The sequence below is a fragment of the Pleuronectes platessa genome, chromosome 8 (assembly GCF_947347685.1).
Source record: "Pleuronectes platessa chromosome 8, fPlePla1.1, whole genome shotgun sequence".
Lineage (NCBI taxonomy): Eukaryota > Metazoa > Chordata > Actinopteri > Pleuronectiformes > Pleuronectidae > Pleuronectes > Pleuronectes platessa.
Genome location: NC_070633.1, coordinates 7,310,672 through 7,332,060, shown reverse-complemented (window position 1 = coordinate 7,332,060; position 21,389 = coordinate 7,310,672). Strand labels below are relative to the sequence as shown.

Genomic DNA, 21,389 nt, shown 5'->3' with positions numbered 1-21,389 from the left:
TCCATCTGTGTCTTCGTTAAGATTGTCCAATTGTCGCCAAAGTGTCATTTACATCTAACCCCCTCCGGTTTGTTTGGGTAAAATCTAGTTCCCAACGGTAGTGTGGCCGAGTGGTCAAAGGCGCTGGATTAAGGCTCCAGTCTCTCAGGAGGCGTGGGTTCAAATCCCACCACTGCCAATAGACTGTCAGTTGAATGTATTGGCTACGTGCAGCTTATCTACTAGTTGTAGAAAACTGCAACAGCCAGCTGAGCTTTGTAGCATATGGGGTGTACAGGAGGTAATTTTCTTTTTCTCCTGTCTGGTTTTCAAACGAGGTAAGAGTTAAGATGTGCACCTTCAGATTGGGGCACATAACTTCACATTTACCAATAACTTCCTCCTTGTCCAGTCGATTCAACTGCTGATAAAACCTATTAAAACCAAAGACTATGTCCGTATGAAATTATTTCAATAAACAAGAGCAGAGTGGCGCAGCGGAAGCGTGCTGGGCCCATAACCCAGAGGTCGATGGATCGAAACCATCCTCTGCTAAAGTAATCCTTTTTACACTGCTATGTCTCCCTTTCCTTCTGAACATGAACTCACCTACTGCTGAAAGTGACTTGCTTTGGCTTTTGAAGTTGATAATATGACAGAATTGACCCAAGAGCTAAAGCCATGAACTTGGCTGATAGTTTAGTGGTCTTTTGATCTTGAGTCAAGCTCTATACTCCCAGAGGGTATGTGTTTGAAGTTTCGAATGTTCTTCCATGTGTTTCTTCGATTTGATTGTCCAATTGTCGTCAAAGTGGACTTTTCATTCAGACGACTCAGAATTGTTTGGGTAAAATCAGATTTAATGGTAGTGTGGCCGAGTGGTCTAAGGCGCTGGATTTAGGCTCCAGTCTCTCAGGAGGCGTGGGTTCAAATCCCACCACTGCCAATCAACTGCTATTTGCTTGTATGTGTTGGCTACTTGTAGTACTTTCTACTGTAAGATCTGTTGTTGTTGAAAACTGCAAGAGCCAGCTGAGCTTCGTAGCATGTGCAATGTCCATACAGGAGGTGATTTTCTATTCCTTCAGTCTGGTTTTCAAACAAGGTAACACAGGGCGCCTTCCCATTGAGTCACATTTGCCTGTATTTTTCGCTGAGTCCACTTGATTTAACTGCTAAGCCAACCCATTGAAACAATGGACTGTGTTCATATGAAACTGTTTCATTGTAAAACAGCAGAGTGGCGCAGCGGAAGCGTGCTGGGCCCATAACCCAGAGGTCGATGGATCGAAACCATCCTCTGCTAAAGGAATCCTTTATCAACTCCCATGTTATCTGTTATGTTCCTCTTGTCCTTGCCTTCTAAACATTAACTCATCTCCTGCTGAAAGTGACTTGCTTTTGAAGTTGAAAATGTGACAGAATTGACCCAAGAGCTGAAGCCCTGAACTTGGCTGATATTTTTGTGGGCTTTGATCTCGAGTAAAGCTCTATACTCCCACAGGATATGTGTTTGAAGTTTCTAATGTTCTTCCATCTGTGTCTTCGTTAAGATTGTCCAATTGTCGCCAAAGTGTCATTTACATCTAACCCCCTCCGGTTTGTTTGGGTAAAATCTAGTTCCCAACGGTAGTGTGGCCGAGTGGTCAAAGGCGCTGGATTAAGGCTCCAGTCTCTCAGGAGGCGTGGGTTCAAATCCCACCACTGCCAATAGACTGTCAGTTGAATGTATTGGCTACGTGCAGCTTATCTACTAGTTGTAGAAAACTGCAACAGCCGGCTGAGCTTTGTAGCATATGGGGTGTACAGGAGGTAATTTTCTTTTTCTCCTGTCTGGTTTTCAAACGAGGTAAGAGTTAAGATGTGCACCTTCAGATTGGGGCACATAACTTCACATTTACCAATAACTTCCTCCTTGTCCAGTCGATACAACTGCTGATAAAACCTATTAAAACCAAAGACTATGTCCGTATGAAATTATTTCAATAAACAAGAGCAGAGTGGCGCAGCGGAAGCGTGCTGGGCCCATAACCCAGAGGTCGATGGATCGAAACCATCCTCTGCTAAAGGAATCCTTTATCAACTCCCATGTTATCTGTTATGTTCCCCTTGTCCTTGCCTTCTAAACATTAACTCATCTCCTGCTGAAAGTGACTTGCTTTTGAAGTTGAAAATGTGACAGAATTGACCCAAGAGCTGAAGCCCTGAACTTGGCTGATATTTTTGTGGGCTTTGATCTCGAGTAAAGCTCTATACTCCCACAGGATATGTGTTTGAAGTTTCTAATGTTCTTCCATCTGTGTCTTCGTTAAGATTGTCCAATTGTCGCCAAAGTGTCATTTACATCTAACCCCCTCCGGTTTGTTTGGGTAAAATCTGTTTCCCAACGGTAGTGTGGCCGAGTGGTCAAAGGCGCTGGATTAAGGCTCCAGTCTGTCAGGAGGCGTGGGTTCAAATCCCACCACTGCCAATAGACTGTCAGTTGAATGTATTGGCTACGTGCAGCTTATCTACTATAAGAGGATCTCTTGTTGTTCAAAACTGCAACAGCCACCTGAGCTTTGTAGCATATGGGATATCACATGAGGTGTACAGGAGGTAATTTTCTTTTTCTCCTGTCTGGTTTTCAAACAAGGTAAGAGTTAAGATGTGCACCTTCAGATTGGGGCACATAACTTCACATTTACCAATAACTTCCTCCTTGTCCAGTCGATTCAACTGCTGATAAAACCTATTAAAACCAAAGACTATGTTCATATGAAATTATTTCAATAAACAAGAGCAGAGTGGCGCAGCGGAAGCGTGCTGGGCCCATAACCCAGAGGTCGATGGATCGAAACCATCCTCTGCTAAAGTAATCCTTTTTACACTGCTATGTCTCCCTTTCCTTCTGAACATGAACTCACCTACTGCTGAAAGTGACTTGCTTTGGCTTTTGAAGTTGATAATATGACAGAATTGACCCAAGAGCTAAAGCCATGAACTTGGCTGATAGTTTAGTGGTCTTTTGATCTTGAGTCAAGCTCTATACTCCCAGAGGGTATGTGTTTGAAGTTTCGAATGTTCTTCCATGTGTTTCTTCGATTTGATTGTCCAATTGTCGTCAAAGTGGACTTTTCATTCAGACGACTCAGAATTGTTTGGGTAAAATCAGATTTAATGGTAGTGTGGCCGAGTGGTCTAAGGCGCTGGATTTAGGCTCCAGTCTCTCAGGAGGCGTGGGTTCAAATCCCACCACTGCCAATCAACTGCTATTTGCTTGTATGTGTTGGCTACTTGTAGTACTTTCTACTGTAAGATCTGTTGTTGTTGAAAACTGCAAGAGCCAGCTGAGCTTCGTAGCATGTGCAATGTCCATACAGGAGGTGATTTTCTATTCCTTCAGTCTGGTTTTCAAACAAGGTAACACAGGGCGCCTTCCCATTGAGTCACATTTGCCTGTATTTTTCGCTGAGTCCACTTGATTTAACTGCTAAGCCAACCCATTGAAACAATGGACTGTGTTCATATGAAACTGTTTCATTGTAAAACAGCAGAGTGGCGCAGCGGAAGCGTGCTGGGCCCATAACCCAGAGGTCGATGGATCGAAACCATCCTCTGCTAAAGGAATCCTTTATCAACTCCCATGTTATCTGTTATGTTCCTCTTGTCCTTGCCTTCTAAACATTAACTCATCTCCTGCTGAAAGTGACTTGCTTTTGAAGTTGAAAATGTGACAGAATTGACCCAAGAGCTGAAGCCCTGAACTTGGCTGATATTTTTGTGGGCTTTGATCTCGAGTAAAGCTCTATACTCCCACAGGATATGTGTTTGAAGTTTCTAATGTTCTTCCATCTGTGTCTTCGTTAAGATTGTCCAATTGTCGCCAAAGTGTCATTTACATCTAACCCCCTCCGGTTTGTTTGGGTAAAATCTAGTTCCCAACGGTAGTGTGGCCGAGTGGTCAAAGGCGCTGGATTAAGGCTCCAGTCTCTCAGGAGGCGTGGGTTCAAATCCCACCACTGCCAATAGACTGTCAGTTGAATGTATTGGCTACGTGCAGCTTATCTACTAGTTGTAGAAAACTGCAACAGCCGGCTGAGCTTTGTAGCATATGGGGTGTACAGGAGGTAATTTTCTTTTTCTCCTGTCTGGTTTTCAAACGAGGTAAGAGTTAAGATGTGCACCTTCAGATTGGGGCACATAACTTCACATTTACCAATAACTTCCTCCTTGTCCAGTCGATTCAACTGCTGATAAAACCTATTAAAACCAAAGACTATGTCCGTATGAAATTATTTCAATAAACAAGAGCAGAGTGGCGCAGCGGAAGCGTGCTGGGCCCATAACCCAGAGGTCGATGGATCGAAACCATCCTCTGCTAAAGGAATCCTTTATCAACTCCCATGTTATCTGTTATGTTCCCCTTGTCCTTGCCTTCTAAACATTAACTCATCTCCTGCTGAAAGTGACTTGCTTTTGAAGTTGAAAATGTGACAGAATTGACCCAAGAGCTGAAGCCCTGAACTTGGCTGATATTTTTGTGGGCTTTGATCTCGAGTAAAGCTCTATACTCCCACAGGATATGTGTTTGAAGTTTCTAATGTTCTTCCATCTGTGTCTTCGTTAAGATTGTCCAATTGTCGCCAAAGTGTCATTTACATCTAACCCCCTCCGGTTTGTTTGGGTAAAATCTGTTTCCCAACGGTAGTGTGGCCGAGTGGTCAAAGGCGCTGGATTAAGGCTCCAGTCTGTCAGGAGGCGTGGGTTCAAATCCCACCACTGCCAATAGACTGTCAGTTGAATGTATTGGCTACGTGCAGCTTATCTACTATAAGAGGATCTCTTGTTGTTCAAAACTGCAACAGCCACCTGAGCTTTGTAGCATATGGGATATCACATGAGGTGTACAGGAGGTAATTTTCTTTTTCTCCTGTCTGGTTTTCAAACAAGGTAAGAGTTAAGATGTGCACCTTCAGATTGGGGCACATAACTTCACATTTACCAATAACTTCCTCCTTGTCCAGTCGATTCAACTGCTGATAAAACCTATTAAAACCAAAGACTATGTTCATATGAAATTATTTCAATAAACAAGAGCAGAGTGGCGCAGCGGAAGCGTGCTGGGCCCATAACCCAGAGGTCGATGGATCGAAACCATCCTCTGCTAAAGTAATCCTTTTTACACTGCTATGTCTCCCTTTCCTTCTGAACATGAACTCACCTACTGCTGAAAGTGACTTGCTTTGGCTTTTGAAGTTGATAATATGACAGAATTGACCCAAGAGCTAAAGCCCTGAACTTGGCTGATAGTTTAGTGGTCTTTTGATCTTGAGTCAAGCTCTATACTCCCAGAGGGTATGTGTTTGAAGTTTCGAATGTTCTTCCATGTGTTTCTTCGATTTGATTGTCCAATTGTCGTCAAAGTGGACTTTTCATTCAGACGACTCAGAATTGTTTGGGTAAAATCAGATTTAATGGTAGTGTGGCCGAGTGGTCTAAGGCGCTGGATTTAGGCTCCAGTCTCTCAGGAGGCGTGGGTTCAAATCCCACCACTGCCAATCAACTGCTATTTGCTTGTATGTGTTGGCTACTTGTAGTACTTTCTACTGTAAGATCTGTTGTTGTTGAAAACTGCAAGAGCCAGCTGAGCTTCGTAGCATGTGCAATGTCCATACAGGAGGTGATTTTCTATTCCTTCAGTCTGGTTTTCAAACAAGGTAACACAGGGCGCCTTCCCATTGAGTCACATTTGCCTGTATTTTTCGCTGAGTCCACTTGATTTAACTGCTAAGCCAACCCATTGAAACAATGGACTGTGTTCATATGAAACTGTTTCATTGTAAAACAGCAGAGTGGCGCAGCGGAAGCGTGCTGGGCCCATAACCCAGAGGTCGATGGATCGAAACCATCCTCTGCTAAAGGAATCCTTTATCAACTCCCATGTTATCTGTTATGTTCCCCTTGTCCTTGCCTTCTAAACATTAACTCATCTCCTGCTGAAAGTGACTTGCTTTTGAAGTTGAAAATGTGACAGAATTGACCCAAGAGCTGAAGCCCTGAACTTGGCTGATATTTTTGTGGTCTTTGATCTCGAGTAAAGCTCTCTACTCCCACAGGATATGTGTTTGAAGTTTCTAATGTTCTTCCATGTGTGTCTTCGTTAAGATTGTCCAATTGTCGCCAAAGTGTCATTTACATCTAACCCCCTCCGGTTTGTTTTGGTAAAATCTAGTTCCCAACGGTAGTGTGGCCGAGTGGTCAAAGGCGCTGGATTAAGGCTCCAGTCTGTCAGGAGGCGTGGGTTCAAATCCCACCACTGCCAATAGACTGTCAGTTGAATGTATTGGCTACGTGCAGCTTATCTACTATAAGAGGATCTCTTGTTGTTCAAAACTGCAACAGCCACCTGAGCTTTGTAGCATATGGGATATCACATGAGGTGTACAGGAGGTAATTTTCTTTTTCTCCTGTCTGGTTTTCAAACAAGGTAAGAGTTAAGATGTGCACCTTCAGATTGGGGCACATAACTCCACATTTACCAATAACTTCCTCCTTGTCCAGTCGATTCAACTGCTGATAAAACCTATTAAAACCAAAGACTATGTCCGTATGAAATTATTTCAATAAACAAGAGCAGAGTGGCGCAGCGGAAGCGTGCTGGGCCCATAACCCAGAGGTCGATGGATCGAAACCATCCTCTGCTAAAGGAATCCTTTATCAACTCCCATGTTATCTGTTATGTTCCCCTTGTCCTTGCCTTCTAAACATTAACTCATCTCCTGCTGAAAGTGACTTGCTTTTGAAGTTGAAAATGTGACAGAATTGACCCAAGAGCTGAAGCCCTGAACTTGGCTGACATTTTTGTGGTCTTTGATCTCGAGTAAAGCTCTATACTCCCACAGGATATGTGTTTGAAGTTTCTAATAATCTTCCATGTGTGTCTTCGTTAAGATTGTCCAATTGTCGCCAAAGTGTCATTTACATCTAACCCCCTCCGGTTTGTTTGGGTAAAATCTAGTTCCCAACGGTAGTGTGGCCGAGTGGTCAAAGGCGCTGGATTAAGGCTCCAGTCTCTAAGGAGGCGTGGGTTCAAATCCCACCACTGCCAATAGACTGTCAGTTGAATGTATTGGCTACGTGCAGCTTATCTACTATAAGAGGATCGCTTGTTGTTCAAAACTGCAACAGCCACCTGAGCTTTGTAGCATATGGGATATCACATGAGGTGTACAGGAGGTAATTTTCTTTTTCTCCTGTCTGGTTTTCAAACAAGGTAAGAGTTAAGATGTGCACCTTCAGATTGGGGCACATAACTCCACATTTACCAATAACTTGCTCCTTGTCCAGTCGATTCAACTGCTGATAAAACCTATTAAAACCAAAGACTATGTCCGTATGAAATTATTTCAATAAACAAGAGCAGAGTGGCGCAGCGGAAGCGTGCTGGGCCCATAACCCAGAGGTCGCTGGATCGAAACCATCCTCTGCTAAAGGAATCCTTTATCAACTCCCATGTTATCTGTTATGTTCCCCTTGTCCTTGCCTTTTAAACATTAACTCATCTCCTGCTGAAAGTGACTTGCTTTTGAAGTTGAAAATGTGACAGAATTGACCCAAGAGCTGAAGCCCTGAACTTGGCTGACATTTTTGTGGTCTTTGATCTCGAGTAAAGCTCTATACTCCCACAGGATATGTGTTTGAAGTTTCTAATAATCTTCCATGTGTGTCTTCGTTAAGATTGTCCAATTGTCGCCAAAGTGTCATTTACATCTAACCCCCTCCGGTTTGTTTGGGTAAAATCTAGTTCCCAACGGTAGTGTGGCCGAGTGGTCAAAGGCGCTGGATTAAGGCTCCAGTCTCTCAGGAGGCGTGGGTTCAAATCCCACCACTGCCAATAGACTGTCAGTTGAATGTATTGGCTACGTGCAGCTAATCTACTATAAGAGGATCTCTTGTTGTTCAAAACTGCAACAGCCACCTGAGCTTTGTAGCATATGGGATATCACATGAGGTGTACAGGAGGTAATTTTCTTTTTCTCCTGTCTGGTTTTCAAACGAGGTAAGAGTTAAGATGTGCACCTTCAGATTGGGGCACATAACTTCACATTTACCAATAACTTCCTCCTTGTCCAGTCGATTCAACTGCTGATAAAACCTATTAAAACCAAAGACTATGTCCGTATGAAATTATTTCAATAAACAAGAGCAGAGTGGCGCAGCGGAAGCGTGCTGGGCCCATAACCCAGAGGTCGATGGATCGAAACCATCCTCTGCTAAAGTAATCCTTTTTACACTGCTATGTCTCCCTTTCCTTCTGAACATGAACTCACCTACTGCTGAAAGTGACTTGCTTTGGCTTTTGAAGTTGATAATATGACAGAATTGACCCAAGAGCTAAAGCCATGAACTTGGCTGATAGTTTAGTGGTCTTTTGATCTTGAGTCAAGCTCTATACTCCCAGAGGGTATGTGTTTGAAGTTTCGAATGTTCTTCCATGTGTTTCTTCGATTTGATTGTCCAATTGTCGTCAAAGTGGACTTTTCATTCAGACGACTCAGAATTGTTTGGGTAAAATCAGATTTAATGGTAGTGTGGCCGAGTGGTCTAAGGCGCTGGATTTAGGCTCCAGTCTCTCAGGAGGCGTGGGTTCAAATCCCACCACTGCCAATCAACTGCTATTTGCTTGTATGTGTTGGCTACTTGTAGTACTTTCTACTGTAAGATCTGTTGTTGTTGAAAACTGCAAGAGCCAGCTGAGCTTCGTAGCATGTGCAATGTCCATACAGGAGGTGATTTTCTATTCCTTCAGTCTGGTTTTCAAACAAGGTAACACAGGGCGCCTTCCCATTGAGTCACATTTGCCTGTATTTTTCGCTGAGTCCACTTGATTTAACTGCTAAGCCAACCCATTGAAACAATGGACTGTGTTCATATGAAACTGTTTCATTGTAAAACAGCAGAGTGGCGCAGCGGAAGCGTGCTGGGCCCATAACCCAGAGGTCGATGGATCGAAACCATCCTCTGCTAAAGGAATCCTTTATCAACTCCCATGTTATCTGTTATGTTCCTCTTGTCCTTGCCTTCTAAACATTAACTCATCTCCTGCTGAAAGTGACTTGCTTTTGAAGTTGAAAATGTGACAGAATTGACCCAAGAGCTGAAGCCCTGAACTTGGCTGATATTTTTGTGGGCTTTGATCTCGAGTAAAGCTCTATACTCCCACAGGATATGTGTTTGAAGTTTCTAATGTTCTTCCATCTGTGTCTTCGTTAAGATTGTCCAATTGTCGCCAAAGTGTCATTTACATCTAACCCCCTCCGGTTTGTTTGGGTAAAATCTAGTTCCCAACGGTAGTGTGGCCGAGTGGTCAAAGGCGCTGGATTAAGGCTCCAGTCTCTCAGGAGGCGTGGGTTCAAATCCCACCACTGCCAATAGACTGTCAGTTGAATGTATTGGCTACGTGCAGCTTATCTACTAGTTGTAGAAAACTGCAACAGCCAGCTGAGCTTTGTAGCATATGGGGTGTACAGGAGGTAATTTTCTTTTTCTCCTGTCTGGTTTTCAAACGAGGTAAGAGTTAAGATGTGCACCTTCAGATTGGGGCACATAACTTCACATTTACCAATAACTTCCTCCTTGTCCAGTCGATTCAACTGCTGATAAAACCTATTAAAACCAAAGACTATGTCCGTATGAAATTATTTCAATAAACAAGAGCAGAGTGGCGCAGCGGAAGCGTGCTGGGCCCATAACCCAGAGGTCGATGGATCGAAACCATCCTCTGCTAAAGTAATCCTTTTTACACTGCTATGTCTCCCTTTCCTTCTGAACATGAACTCACCTACTGCTGAAAGTGACTTGCTTTGGCTTTTGAAGTTGATAATATGACAGAATTGACCCAAGAGCTAAAGCCATGAACTTGGCTGATAGTTTAGTGGTCTTTTGATCTTGAGTCAAGCTCTATACTCCCAGAGGGTATGTGTTTGAAGTTTCGAATGTTCTTCCATGTGTTTCTTCGATTTGATTGTCCAATTGTCGTCAAAGTGGACTTTTCATTCAGACGACTCAGAATTGTTTGGGTAAAATCAGATTTAATGGTAGTGTGGCCGAGTGGTCTAAGGCGCTGGATTTAGGCTCCAGTCTCTCAGGAGGCGTGGGTTCAAATCCCACCACTGCCAATCAACTGCTATTTGCTTGTATGTGTTGGCTACTTGTAGTACTTTCTACTGTAAGATCTGTTGTTGTTGAAAACTGCAAGAGCCAGCTGAGCTTCGTAGCATGTGCAATGTCCATACAGGAGGTGATTTTCTATTCCTTCAGTCTGGTTTTCAAACAAGGTAACACAGGGCGCCTTCCCATTGAGTCACATTTGCCTGTATTTTTCGCTGAGTCCACTTGATTTAACTGCTAAGCCAACCCATTGAAACAATGGACTGTGTTCATATGAAACTGTTTCATTGTAAAACAGCAGAGTGGCGCAGCGGAAGCGTGCTGGGCCCATAACCCAGAGGTCGATGGATCGAAACCATCCTCTGCTAAAGGAATCCTTTATCAACTCCCATGTTATCTGTTATGTTCCTCTTGTCCTTGCCTTCTAAACATTAACTCATCTCCTGCTGAAAGTGACTTGCTTTTGAAGTTGAAAATGTGACAGAATTGACCCAAGAGCTGAAGCCCTGAACTTGGCTGATATTTTTGTGGGCTTTGATCTCGAGTAAAGCTCTATACTCCCACAGGATATGTGTTTGAAGTTTCTAATGTTCTTCCATCTGTGTCTTCGTTAAGATTGTCCAATTGTCGCCAAAGTGTCATTTACATCTAACCCCCTCCGGTTTGTTTGGGTAAAATCTAGTTCCCAACGGTAGTGTGGCCGAGTGGTCAAAGGCGCTGGATTAAGGCTCCAGTCTCTCAGGAGGCGTGGGTTCAAATCCCACCACTGCCAATAGACTGTCAGTTGAATGTATTGGCTACGTGCAGCTTATCTACTAGTTGTAGAAAACTGCAACAGCCAGCTGAGCTTTGTAGCATATGGGGTGTACAGGAGGTAATTTTCTTTTTCTCCTGTCTGGTTTTCAAACGAGGTAAGAGTTAAGATGTGCACCTTCAGATTGGGGCACATAACTTCACATTTACCAATAACTTCCTCCTTGTCCAGTCGATTCAACTGCTGATAAAACCTATTAAAACCAAAGACTATGTCCGTATGAAATTATTTCAATAAACAAGAGCAGAGTGGCGCAGCGGAAGCGTGCTGGGCCCATAACCCAGAGGTCGATGGATCGAAACCATCCTCTGCTAAAGTAATCCTTTTTACACTGCTATGTCTCCCTTTCCTTCTGAACATGAACTCACCTACTGCTGAAAGTGACTTGCTTTGGCTTTTGAAGTTGATAATATGACAGAATTGACCCAAGAGCTAAAGCCATGAACTTGGCTGATAGTTTAGTGGTCTTTTGATCTTGAGTCAAGCTCTATACTCCCAGAGGGTATGTGTTTGAAGTTTCGAATGTTCTTCCATGTGTTTCTTCGATTTGATTGTCCAATTGTCGTCAAAGTGGACTTTTCATTCAGACGACTCAGAATTGTTTGGGTAAAATCAGATTTAATGGTAGTGTGGCCGAGTGGTCTAAGGCGCTGGATTTAGGCTCCAGTCTCTCAGGAGGCGTGGGTTCAAATCCCACCACTGCCAATCAACTGCTATTTGCTTGTATGTGTTGGCTACTTGTAGTACTTTCTACTGTAAGATCTGTTGTTGTTGAAAACTGCAAGAGCCAGCTGAGCTTCGTAGCATGTGCAATGTCCATACAGGAGGTGATTTTCTATTCCTTCAGTCTGGTTTTCAAACAAGGTAACACAGGGCGCCTTCCCATTGAGTCACATTTGCCTGTATTTTTCGCTGAGTCCACTTGATTTAACTGCTAAGCCAACCCATTGAAACAATGGACTGTGTTCATATGAAACTGTTTCATTGTAAAACAGCAGAGTGGCGCAGCGGAAGCGTGCTGGGCCCATAACCCAGAGGTCGATGGATCGAAACCATCCTCTGCTAAAGGAATCCTTTATCAACTCCCATGTTATCTGTTATGTTCCTCTTGTCCTTGCCTTCTAAACATTAACTCATCTCCTGCTGAAAGTGACTTGCTTTTGAAGTTGAAAATGTGACAGAATTGACCCAAGAGCTGAAGCCCTGAACTTGGCTGATATTTTTGTGGGCTTTGATCTCGAGTAAAGCTCTATACTCCCACAGGATATGTGTTTGAAGTTTCTAATGTTCTTCCATCTGTGTCTTCGTTAAGATTGTCCAATTGTCGCCAAAGTGTCATTTACATCTAACCCCCTCCGGTTTGTTTGGGTAAAATCTAGTTCCCAACGGTAGTGTGGCCGAGTGGTCAAAGGCGCTGGATTAAGGCTCCAGTCTCTCAGGAGGCGTGGGTTCAAATCCCACCACTGCCAATAGACTGTCAGTTGAATGTATTGGCTACGTGCAGCTTATCTACTAGTTGTAGAAAACTGCAACAGCCGGCTGAGCTTTGTAGCATATGGGGTGTACAGGAGGTAATTTTCTTTTTCTCCTGTCTGGTTTTCAAACGAGGTAAGAGTTAAGATGTGCACCTTCAGATTGGGGCACATAACTTCACATTTACCAATAACTTCCTCCTTGTCCAGTCGATTCAACTGCTGATAAAACCTATTAAAACCAAAGACTATGTCCGTATGAAATTATTTCAATAAACAAGAGCAGAGTGGCGCAGCGGAAGCGTGCTGGGCCCATAACCCAGAGGTCGATGGATCGAAACCATCCTCTGCTAAAGGAATCCTTTATCAACTCCCATGTTATCTGTTATGTTCCCCTTGTCCTTGCCTTCTAAACATTAACTCATCTCCTGCTGAAAGTGACTTGCTTTTGAAGTTGAAAATGTGACAGAATTGACCCAAGAGCTGAAGCCCTGAACTTGGCTGATATTTTTGTGGGCTTTGATCTCGAGTAAAGCTCTATACTCCCACAGGATATGTGTTTGAAGTTTCTAATGTTCTTCCATCTGTGTCTTCGTTAAGATTGTCCAATTGTCGCCAAAGTGTCATTTACATCTAACCCCCTCCGGTTTGTTTGGGTAAAATCTGTTTCCCAACGGTAGTGTGGCCGAGTGGTCAAAGGCGCTGGATTAAGGCTCCAGTCTGTCAGGAGGCGTGGGTTCAAATCCCACCACTGCCAATAGACTGTCAGTTGAATGTATTGGCTACGTGCAGCTTATCTACTATAAGAGGATCTCTTGTTGTTCAAAACTGCAACAGCCACCTGAGCTTTGTAGCATATGGGATATCACATGAGGTGTACAGGAGGTAATTTTCTTTTTCTCCTGTCTGGTTTTCAAACAAGGTAAGAGTTAAGATGTGCACCTTCAGATTGGGGCACATAACTTCACATTTACCAATAACTTCCTCCTTGTCCAGTCGATTCAACTGCTGATAAAACCTATTAAAACCAAAGACTATGTTCATATGAAATTATTTCAATAAACAAGAGCAGAGTGGCGCAGCGGAAGCGTGCTGGGCCCATAACCCAGAGGTCGATGGATCGAAACCATCCTCTGCTAAAGTAATCCTTTTTACACTGCTATGTCTCCCTTTCCTTCTGAACATGAACTCACCTACTGCTGAAAGTGACTTGCTTTGGCTTTTGAAGTTGATAATATGACAGAATTGACCCAAGAGCTAAAGCCATGAACTTGGCTGATAGTTTAGTGGTCTTTTGATCTTGAGTCAAGCTCTATACTCCCAGAGGGTATGTGTTTGAAGTTTCGAATGTTCTTCCATGTGTTTCTTCGATTTGATTGTCCAATTGTCGTCAAAGTGGACTTTTCATTCAGACGACTCAGAATTGTTTGGGTAAAATCAGATTTAATGGTAGTGTGGCCGAGTGGTCTAAGGCGCTGGATTTAGGCTCCAGTCTCTCAGGAGGCGTGGGTTCAAATCCCACCACTGCCAATCAACTGCTATTTGCTTGTATGTGTTGGCTACTTGTAGTACTTTCTACTGTAAGATCTGTTGTTGTTGAAAACTGCAAGAGCCAGCTGAGCTTCGTAGCATGTGCAATGTCCATACAGGAGGTGATTTTCTATTCCTTCAGTCTGGTTTTCAAACAAGGTAACACAGGGCGCCTTCCCATTGAGTCACATTTGCCTGTATTTTTCGCTGAGTCCACTTGATTTAACTGCTAAGCCAACCCATTGAAACAATGGACTGTGTTCATATGAAACTGTTTCATTGTAAAACAGCAGAGTGGCGCAGCGGAAGCGTGCTGGGCCCATAACCCAGAGGTCGATGGATCGAAACCATCCTCTGCTAAAGGAATCCTTTATCAACTCCCATGTTATCTGTTATGTTCCTCTTGTCCTTGCCTTCTAAACATTAACTCATCTCCTGCTGAAAGTGACTTGCTTTTGAAGTTGAAAATGTGACAGAATTGACCCAAGAGCTGAAGCCCTGAACTTGGCTGATATTTTTGTGGGCTTTGATCTCGAGTAAAGCTCTATACTCCCACAGGATATGTGTTTGAAGTTTCTAATGTTCTTCCATCTGTGTCTTCGTTAAGATTGTCCAATTGTCGCCAAAGTGTCATTTACATCTAACCCCCTCCGGTTTGTTTGGGTAAAATCTAGTTCCCAACGGTAGTGTGGCCGAGTGGTCAAAGGCGCTGGATTAAGGCTCCAGTCTCTCAGGAGGCGTGGGTTCAAATCCCACCACTGCCAATAGACTGTCAGTTGAATGTATTGGCTACGTGCAGCTTATCTACTAGTTGTAGAAAACTGCAACAGCCAGCTGAGCTTTGTAGCATATGGGGTGTACAGGAGGTAATTTTCTTTTTCTCCTGTCTGGTTTTCAAACGAGGTAAGAGTTAAGATGTGCACCTTCAGATTGGGGCACATAACTTCACATTTACCAATAACTTCCTCCTTGTCCAGTCGATTCAACTGCTGATAAAACCTATTAAAACCAAAGACTATGTCCGTATGAAATTATTTCAATAAACAAGAGCAGAGTGGCGCAGCGGAAGCGTGCTGGGCCCATAACCCAGAGGTCGATGGATCGAAACCATCCTCTGCTAAAGTAATCCTTTTTACACTGCTATGTCTCCCTTTCCTTCTGAACATGAACTCACCTACTGCTGAAAGTGACTTGCTTTGGCTTTTGAAGTTGATAATATGACAGAATTGACCCAAGAGCTAAAGCCATGAACTTGGCTGATAGTTTAGTGGTCTTTTGATCTTGAGTCAAGCTCTATACTCCCAGAGGGTATGTGTTTGAAGTTTCGAATGTTCTTCCATGTGTTTCTTCGATTTGATTGTCCAATTGTCGTCAAAGTGGACTTTTCATTCAGACGACTCAGAATTGTTTGGGTAAAATCAGATTTAATGGTAGTGTGGCCGAGTGGTCTAAGGCGCTGGATTTAGGCTCCAGTCTCTCAGGAGGCGTGGGTTCAAATCCCACCACTGCCAATCAACTGCTATTTGCTTGTATGTGTTGGCTACTTGTAGTACTTTCTACTGTAAGATCTGTTGTTGTTGAAAACTGCAAGAGCCAGCTGAGCTTCGTAGCATGTGCAATGTCCATACAGGAGGTGATTTTCTATTCCTTCAGTCTGGTTTTCAAACAAGGTAACACAGGGCGCCTTCCCATTGAGTCACATTTGCCTGTATTTTTCGCTGAGTCCACTTGATTTAACTGCTAAGCCAACCCATTGAAACAATGGACTGTGTTCATATGAAACTGTTTCATTGTAAAACAGCAGAGTGGCGCAGCGGAAGCGTGCTGGGCCCATAACCCAGAGGTCGATGGATCGAAACCATCCTCTGCTAAAGGAATCCTTTATCAACTCCCATGTTATCTGTTATGTTCCTCTTGTCCTTGCCTTCTAAACATTAACTCATCTCCTGCTGAAAGTGACTTGCTTTTGAAGTTGAAAATGTGACAGAATTGACCCAAGAGCTGAAGCCCTGAACTTGGCTGATATTTTTGTGGGCTTTGATCTCGAGTAAAGCTCTATACTCCCACAGGATATGTGTTTGAAGTTTCTAATGTTCTTCCATCTGTGTCTTCGTTAAGATTGTCCAATTGTCGCCAAAGTGTCATTTACATCTAACCCCCTCCGGTTTGTTTGGGTAAAATCTAGTTCCCAACGGTAGTGTGGCCGAGTGGTCAAAGGCGCTGGATTAAGGCTCCAGTCTCTCAGGAGGCGTGGGTTCAAATCCCACCACTGCCAATAGACTGTCAGTTGAATGTATTGGCTACGTGCAGCTTATCTACTAGTTGTAGAAAACTGCAACAGCCGGCTGAGCTTTGTAGCATATGGGGTGTACAGGAGGTAATTTTCTTTTTCTCCTGTCTGGTTTTCAAACGAGGTAAGAGTTAAGATGTGCACCTTCAGATTGGGGCACATAACTTCACATTTACCAATAACTTCCTCCTTGTCCAGTCGATTCAACTGCTGATAAAACCTATTAAAACCAAAGACTATGTCCGTATGAAATTATTTCAATAAACAAGAGCAGAGTGGCGCAGCGGAAGCGTGCTGGGCCCATAACCCAGAGGTCGATGGATCGAAACCATCCTCTGCTAAAGGAATCCTTTATCAACTCCCATGTTATCTGTTATGTTCCCCTTGTCCTTGCCTTCTAAACATTAACTCATCTCCTGCTGAAAGTGACTTGCTTTTGAAGTTGAAAATGTGACAGAATTGACCCAAGAGCTGAAGCCCTGAACTTGGCTGATATTTTTGTGGGCTTTGATCTCGAGTAAAGCTCTATACTCCCACAGGATATGTGTTTGAAGTTTCTAATGTTCTTCCATCTGTGTCTTCGTTAAGATTGTCCAATTGTCGCCAAAGTGTCATTTACATCTAACCCCCTCCGGTTTGTTTGGGTAAAATCTGTTTCCCAACGGTAGTGTGGCCGAGTGGTCAAAGGCGCTGGATTAAGGCTCCAGTCTGTCAGGAGGCGTGGGTTCAAATCCCACCACTGCCAATAGACTGTCAGTTGAATGTATTGGCTACGTGCAGCTTATCTACTATAAGAGGATCTCTTGTTGTTCAAAACTGCAACAGCCACCTGAGCTTTGTAGCATATGGGATATCACATGAGGTGTACAGGAGGTAATTTTCTTTTTCTCCTGTCTGGTTTTCAAACAAGGTAAGAGTTAAGATGTGCACCTTCAGATTGGGGCACATAACTTCACATTTACCAATAACTTCCTCCTTGTCCAGTCGATTCAACTGCTGATAAAACCTATTAAAACCAAAGACTATGTTCATATGAAATTATTTCAATAAACAAGAGCAGAGTGGCGCAGCGGAAGCGTGCTGGGCCCATAACCCAGAGGTCGATGGATCGAAACCATCCTCTGCTAAAGTAATCCTTTTTACACTGCTATGTCTCCCTTTCCTTCTGAACATGAACTCACCTACTGCTGAAAGTGACTTGCTTTGGCTTTTGAAGTTGATAATATGACAGAATTGACCCAAGAGCTAAAGCCATGAACTTGGCTGATAGTTTAGTGGTCTTTTGATCTTGAGTCAAGCTCTATACTCCCAGAGGGTATGTGTTTGAAGTTTCGAATGTTCTTCCATGTGTTTCTTCGATTTGATTGTCCAATTGTCGTCAAAGTGGACTTTTCATTCAGACGACTCAGAATTGTTTGGGTAAAATCAGATTTAATGGTAGTGTGGCCGAGTGGTCTAAGGCGCTGGATTTAGGCTCCAGTCTCTCAGGAGGCGTGGGTTCAAATCCCACCACTGCCAATCAACTGCTATTTGCTTGTATGTGTTGGCTACTTGTAGTACTTTCTACTGTAAGATCTGTTGTTGTTGAAAACTGCAAGAGCCAGCTGAGCTTCGTAGCATGTGCAATGTCCATACAGGAGGTGATTTTCTATTCCTTCAGTCTGGTTTTCAAACAAGGTAACACAGGGCGCCTTCCCATTGAGTCACATTTGCCTGTATTTTTCGCTGAGTCCACTTGATTTAACTGCTAAGCCAACCCATTGAAACAATGGACTGTGTTCATATGAAACTGTTTCATTGTAAAACAGCAGAGTGGCGCAGCGGAAGCGTGCTGGGCCCATAACCCAGAGGTCGATGGATCGAAACCATCCTCTGCTAAAGGAATCCTTTATCAACTCCCATGTTATCTGTTATGTTCCCCTTGTCCTTGCCTTCTAAACATTAACTCATCTCCTGCTGAAAGTGACTTGCTTTTGAAGTTGAAAATGTGACAGAATTGACCCAAGAGCTGAAGCCCTGAACTTGGCTGATATTTTTGTGGTCTTTGATCTCGAGTAAAGCTCTCTACTCCCACAGGATATGTGTTTGAAGTTTCTAATGTTCTTCCATGTGTGTCTTCGTTAAGATTGTCCAATTGTCGCCAAAGTGTCATTTACATCTAACCCCCTCCGGTTTGTTTTGGTAAAATCTAGTTCCCAACGGTAGTGTGGCCGAGTGGTCAAAGGCGCTGGATTAAGGCTCCAGTCTGTCAGGAGGCGTGGGTTCAAATCCCACCACTGCCAATAGACTGTCAGTTGAATGTATTGGCTACGTGCAGCTTATCTACTATAAGAGGATCTCTTGTTGTTCAAAACTGCAACAGCCACCTGAGCTTTGTAGCATATGGGATATCACATGAGGTGTACAGGAGGTAATTTTCTTTTTCTCCTGTCTGGTTTTCAAACAAGGTAAGAGTTAAGATGTGCACCTTCAGATTGGGGCACATAACTCCACATTTACCAATAACTTCCTCCTTGTCCAGTCGATTCAACTGCTGATAAAACCTATTAAAACCAAAGACTATGTCCGTATGAAATTATTTCAATAAACAAGAGCAGAGTGGCGCAGCGGAAGCGTGCTGGGCCCATAACCCAGAGGTCGATGGATCGAAACCATCCTCTGCTAAAGGAATCCTTTATCAACTCCCATGTTATCTGTTATGTTCCCCTTGTCCTTGCCTTCTAAACATTAACTCATCTCCTGCTGAAAGTGACTTGCTTTTGAAGTTGAAAATGTGACAGAATTGACCCAAGAGCTGAAGCCCTGAACTTGGCTGACATTTTTGTGGTCTTTGATCTCGAGTAAAGCTCTATACTCCCACAGGATATGTGTTTGAAGTTTCTAATAATCTTCCATGTGTGTCTTCGTTAAGATTGTCCAATTGTCGCCAAAGTGTCATTTACATCTAACCCCCTCCGGTTTGTTTGGGTAAAATCTAGTTCCCAACGGTAGTGTGGCCGAGTGGTCAAAGGCGCTGGATTAAGGCTCCAGTCTCTAAGGAGGCGTGGGTTCAAATCCCACCACTGCCAATAGACTGTCAGTTGAATGTATTGGCTACGTGCAGCTTATCTACTATAAGAGGATCGCTTGTTGTTCAAAACTGCAACAGCCACCTGAGCTTTGTAGCATATGGGATATCACATGAGGTGTACAGGAGGTAATTTTCTTTTTCTCCTGTCTGGTTTTCAAACAAGGTAAGAGTTAAGATGTGCACCTTCAGATTGGGGCACATAACTCCACATTTACCAATAACTTGCTCCTTGTCCAGTCGATTCAACTGCTGATAAAACCTATTAAAACCAAAGACTATGTCCGTATGAAATTATTTCAATAAACAAGAGCAGAGTGGCGCAGCGGAAGCGTGCTGGGCCCATAACCCAGAGGTCGCTGGATCGAAACCATCCTCTGCTAAAGGAATCCTTTATCAACTCCCATGTTATCTGTTATGTTCCCCTTGTCCTTGCCTTTTAAACATTAACTCATCTCCTGCTGAAAGTGACTTGCTTTTGAAGTTGAAAATGTGACAGAATTGACCCAAGAGCTGAAGCCCTGAACTTGGCTGACATTTTTGTGGTCTTTGATCTCGAGTAAAGCTCTATACTCCCACAGGATATGTGTTTGAAGTTTCTAATAATCTTCCATGTGTGTCTTCGTTAAGATTGTCCAATTGTCGCCAAAGTGTCATTTACATCTAACCCCCTCCGGTTTGTTTGGGTAAAATCTAGTTCCCAACGGTAGTGTGGCCGAGTGGTCAAAGGCGCTGGATTAAGGCTCCAGTCTCTCAGGAGGCGTGGGTTCAAATCCCACCACTGCCAATAGACTGTCAGTTGAATGTATTGGCTACGTGCAGCTAATCTACTATAAGAGGATCTCTTGTTGTTCAAAACTGCAACAGCCACCTGAGCTTTGTAGCATATGGGATATCACATGAGGTGTACAGGAGGTAATTTTCTTTTTCTCCTGTCTGGTTTTCAAACGAGGTAAGAGTTAAGATGTGCACCTTCAGATTGGGGCACATAACTTCACATTTACCAATAACTTCCTCCTTGTCCAGTCGATTCAACTGCTGATAAAACCTATTAAAACCAAAGACTATGTCCGTATGAAATTATTTCAATAAACAAGAGCAGAGTGGCGCAGCGGAAGCGTGCTGGGCCCATAACCCAGAGGTCGATGGATCGAAACCATCCTCTGCTAAAGTAATCCTTTTTACACTGCTATGTCTCCCTTTCCTTCTGAACATGAACTCACCTACTGCTGAAAGTGACTTGCTTTGGCTTTTGAAGTTGATAATATGACAGAATTGACCCAAGAGCTAAAGCCATGAACTTGGCTGATAGTTTAGTGGTCTTTTGATCTTGAGTCAAGCTCTATACTCCCAGAGGGTATGTGTTTGAAGTTTCGAATGTTCTTCCATGTGTTTCTTCGATTTGATTGTCCAATTGTCGTCAAAGTGGACTTTTCATTCAGACGACTCAGAATTGTTTGGGTAAAATCAGATTTAATGGTAGTGTGGCCGAGTGGTCTAAGGCGCTGGATTTAGGCTCCAGTCTCTCAGGAGGCGTGGGTTCAAATCCCACCACTGCCAATCAACTGCTATTTGCTTGTATGTGTTGGCTACTTGTAGTACTTTCTACTGTAAGATCTGTTGTTGTTGAAAACTGCAAGAGCCAGCTGAGCTTCGTAGCATGTGCAATGTCCATACAGGAGGTGATTTTCTATTCCTTCAGTCTGGTTTTCAAACAAGGTAACACAGGGCGCCTTCCCATTGAGTCACATTTGCCTGTATTTTTCGCTGAGTCCACTTGATTTAACTGCTAAGCCAACCCATTGAAACAATGGACTGTGTTCATATGAAACTGTTTCATTGTAAAACAGCAGAGTGGCGCAGCGGAAGCGTGCTGGGCCCATAACCCAGAGGTCGATGGATCGAAACCATCCTCTGCTAAAGGAATCCTTTATCAACTCCCATGTTATCTGTTATGTTCCTCTTGTCCTTGCCTTCTAAACATTAACTCATCTCCTGCTGAAAGTGACTTGCTTTTGAAGTTGAAAATGTGACAGAATTGACCCAAGAGCTGAAGCCCTGAACTTGGCTGATATTTTTGTGGGC

At 43.4% G+C, this 21,389-nt stretch overlaps 29 non-coding genes across 29 annotated transcripts; all 29 read left to right on the top strand.

Annotated features, from left to right (window-relative positions):
• Positions 1-96: 96 nt before the first annotated feature.
• trnal-aag (transfer RNA leucine (anticodon AAG)) lies at positions 97-178 on the top strand. The gene has a single exon. It is a non-coding gene; the product is annotated as a tRNA-Leu (tRNA).
• Positions 179-843: 665 nt separating this feature from the next.
• On the top strand, positions 844-925 carry trnal-uag (transfer RNA leucine (anticodon UAG)). Its single transcript has one exon. It is a non-coding gene; the product is annotated as a tRNA-Leu (tRNA).
• A 682-nt stretch (positions 926-1,607) lies between these two features.
• trnal-aag (transfer RNA leucine (anticodon AAG)) lies at positions 1,608-1,689 on the top strand. Its single transcript has one exon. It is a non-coding gene; the product is annotated as a tRNA-Leu (tRNA).
• A 1,451-nt stretch (positions 1,690-3,140) lies between these two features.
• On the top strand, positions 3,141-3,222 carry trnal-uag (transfer RNA leucine (anticodon UAG)). Its single transcript has one exon. It is a non-coding gene; the product is annotated as a tRNA-Leu (tRNA).
• Positions 3,223-3,904: 682 nt separating this feature from the next.
• On the top strand, positions 3,905-3,986 carry trnal-aag (transfer RNA leucine (anticodon AAG)). Its single transcript has one exon. It is a non-coding gene; the product is annotated as a tRNA-Leu (tRNA).
• A 1,451-nt stretch (positions 3,987-5,437) lies between these two features.
• trnal-uag (transfer RNA leucine (anticodon UAG)) lies at positions 5,438-5,519 on the top strand. Its single transcript has one exon. It is a non-coding gene; the product is annotated as a tRNA-Leu (tRNA).
• Positions 5,520-6,987: 1,468 nt separating this feature from the next.
• Positions 6,988-7,069, top strand: trnal-aag (transfer RNA leucine (anticodon AAG)). The gene has a single exon. It is a non-coding gene; the product is annotated as a tRNA-Leu (tRNA).
• A 704-nt stretch (positions 7,070-7,773) lies between these two features.
• Positions 7,774-7,855, top strand: trnal-aag (transfer RNA leucine (anticodon AAG)). The gene has a single exon. It is a non-coding gene; the product is annotated as a tRNA-Leu (tRNA).
• Positions 7,856-8,546: 691 nt separating this feature from the next.
• On the top strand, positions 8,547-8,628 carry trnal-uag (transfer RNA leucine (anticodon UAG)). The gene has a single exon. It is a non-coding gene; the product is annotated as a tRNA-Leu (tRNA).
• A 682-nt stretch (positions 8,629-9,310) lies between these two features.
• On the top strand, positions 9,311-9,392 carry trnal-aag (transfer RNA leucine (anticodon AAG)). The gene has a single exon. It is a non-coding gene; the product is annotated as a tRNA-Leu (tRNA).
• A 665-nt stretch (positions 9,393-10,057) lies between these two features.
• On the top strand, positions 10,058-10,139 carry trnal-uag (transfer RNA leucine (anticodon UAG)). Its single transcript has one exon. It is a non-coding gene; the product is annotated as a tRNA-Leu (tRNA).
• A 682-nt stretch (positions 10,140-10,821) lies between these two features.
• Positions 10,822-10,903, top strand: trnal-aag (transfer RNA leucine (anticodon AAG)). The gene has a single exon. It is a non-coding gene; the product is annotated as a tRNA-Leu (tRNA).
• A 665-nt stretch (positions 10,904-11,568) lies between these two features.
• On the top strand, positions 11,569-11,650 carry trnal-uag (transfer RNA leucine (anticodon UAG)). The gene has a single exon. It is a non-coding gene; the product is annotated as a tRNA-Leu (tRNA).
• Positions 11,651-12,332: 682 nt separating this feature from the next.
• On the top strand, positions 12,333-12,414 carry trnal-aag (transfer RNA leucine (anticodon AAG)). Its single transcript has one exon. It is a non-coding gene; the product is annotated as a tRNA-Leu (tRNA).
• Positions 12,415-13,865: 1,451 nt separating this feature from the next.
• trnal-uag (transfer RNA leucine (anticodon UAG)) lies at positions 13,866-13,947 on the top strand. Its single transcript has one exon. It is a non-coding gene; the product is annotated as a tRNA-Leu (tRNA).
• A 682-nt stretch (positions 13,948-14,629) lies between these two features.
• trnal-aag (transfer RNA leucine (anticodon AAG)) lies at positions 14,630-14,711 on the top strand. The gene has a single exon. It is a non-coding gene; the product is annotated as a tRNA-Leu (tRNA).
• A 665-nt stretch (positions 14,712-15,376) lies between these two features.
• Positions 15,377-15,458, top strand: trnal-uag (transfer RNA leucine (anticodon UAG)). The gene has a single exon. It is a non-coding gene; the product is annotated as a tRNA-Leu (tRNA).
• Positions 15,459-15,746: 288 nt separating this feature from the next.
• On the top strand, positions 15,747-15,818 carry trnam-cau (transfer RNA methionine (anticodon CAU)). The gene has a single exon. It is a non-coding gene; the product is annotated as a tRNA-Met (tRNA).
• Positions 15,819-16,140: 322 nt separating this feature from the next.
• On the top strand, positions 16,141-16,222 carry trnal-aag (transfer RNA leucine (anticodon AAG)). The gene has a single exon. It is a non-coding gene; the product is annotated as a tRNA-Leu (tRNA).
• A 284-nt stretch (positions 16,223-16,506) lies between these two features.
• On the top strand, positions 16,507-16,578 carry trnam-cau (transfer RNA methionine (anticodon CAU)). The gene has a single exon. It is a non-coding gene; the product is annotated as a tRNA-Met (tRNA).
• Positions 16,579-17,292: 714 nt separating this feature from the next.
• trnam-cau (transfer RNA methionine (anticodon CAU)) lies at positions 17,293-17,364 on the top strand. Its single transcript has one exon. It is a non-coding gene; the product is annotated as a tRNA-Met (tRNA).
• Positions 17,365-17,673: 309 nt separating this feature from the next.
• On the top strand, positions 17,674-17,755 carry trnal-uag (transfer RNA leucine (anticodon UAG)). Its single transcript has one exon. It is a non-coding gene; the product is annotated as a tRNA-Leu (tRNA).
• A 288-nt stretch (positions 17,756-18,043) lies between these two features.
• On the top strand, positions 18,044-18,115 carry trnam-cau (transfer RNA methionine (anticodon CAU)). Its single transcript has one exon. It is a non-coding gene; the product is annotated as a tRNA-Met (tRNA).
• Positions 18,116-18,829: 714 nt separating this feature from the next.
• trnam-cau (transfer RNA methionine (anticodon CAU)) lies at positions 18,830-18,901 on the top strand. The gene has a single exon. It is a non-coding gene; the product is annotated as a tRNA-Met (tRNA).
• A 322-nt stretch (positions 18,902-19,223) lies between these two features.
• Positions 19,224-19,305, top strand: trnal-aag (transfer RNA leucine (anticodon AAG)). The gene has a single exon. It is a non-coding gene; the product is annotated as a tRNA-Leu (tRNA).
• A 704-nt stretch (positions 19,306-20,009) lies between these two features.
• trnal-aag (transfer RNA leucine (anticodon AAG)) lies at positions 20,010-20,091 on the top strand. Its single transcript has one exon. It is a non-coding gene; the product is annotated as a tRNA-Leu (tRNA).
• A 310-nt stretch (positions 20,092-20,401) lies between these two features.
• trnam-cau (transfer RNA methionine (anticodon CAU)) lies at positions 20,402-20,473 on the top strand. The gene has a single exon. It is a non-coding gene; the product is annotated as a tRNA-Met (tRNA).
• A 309-nt stretch (positions 20,474-20,782) lies between these two features.
• On the top strand, positions 20,783-20,864 carry trnal-uag (transfer RNA leucine (anticodon UAG)). Its single transcript has one exon. It is a non-coding gene; the product is annotated as a tRNA-Leu (tRNA).
• Positions 20,865-21,152: 288 nt separating this feature from the next.
• On the top strand, positions 21,153-21,224 carry trnam-cau (transfer RNA methionine (anticodon CAU)). The gene has a single exon. It is a non-coding gene; the product is annotated as a tRNA-Met (tRNA).
• The last annotated feature ends 165 nt before the right edge of the window (positions 21,225-21,389 follow it).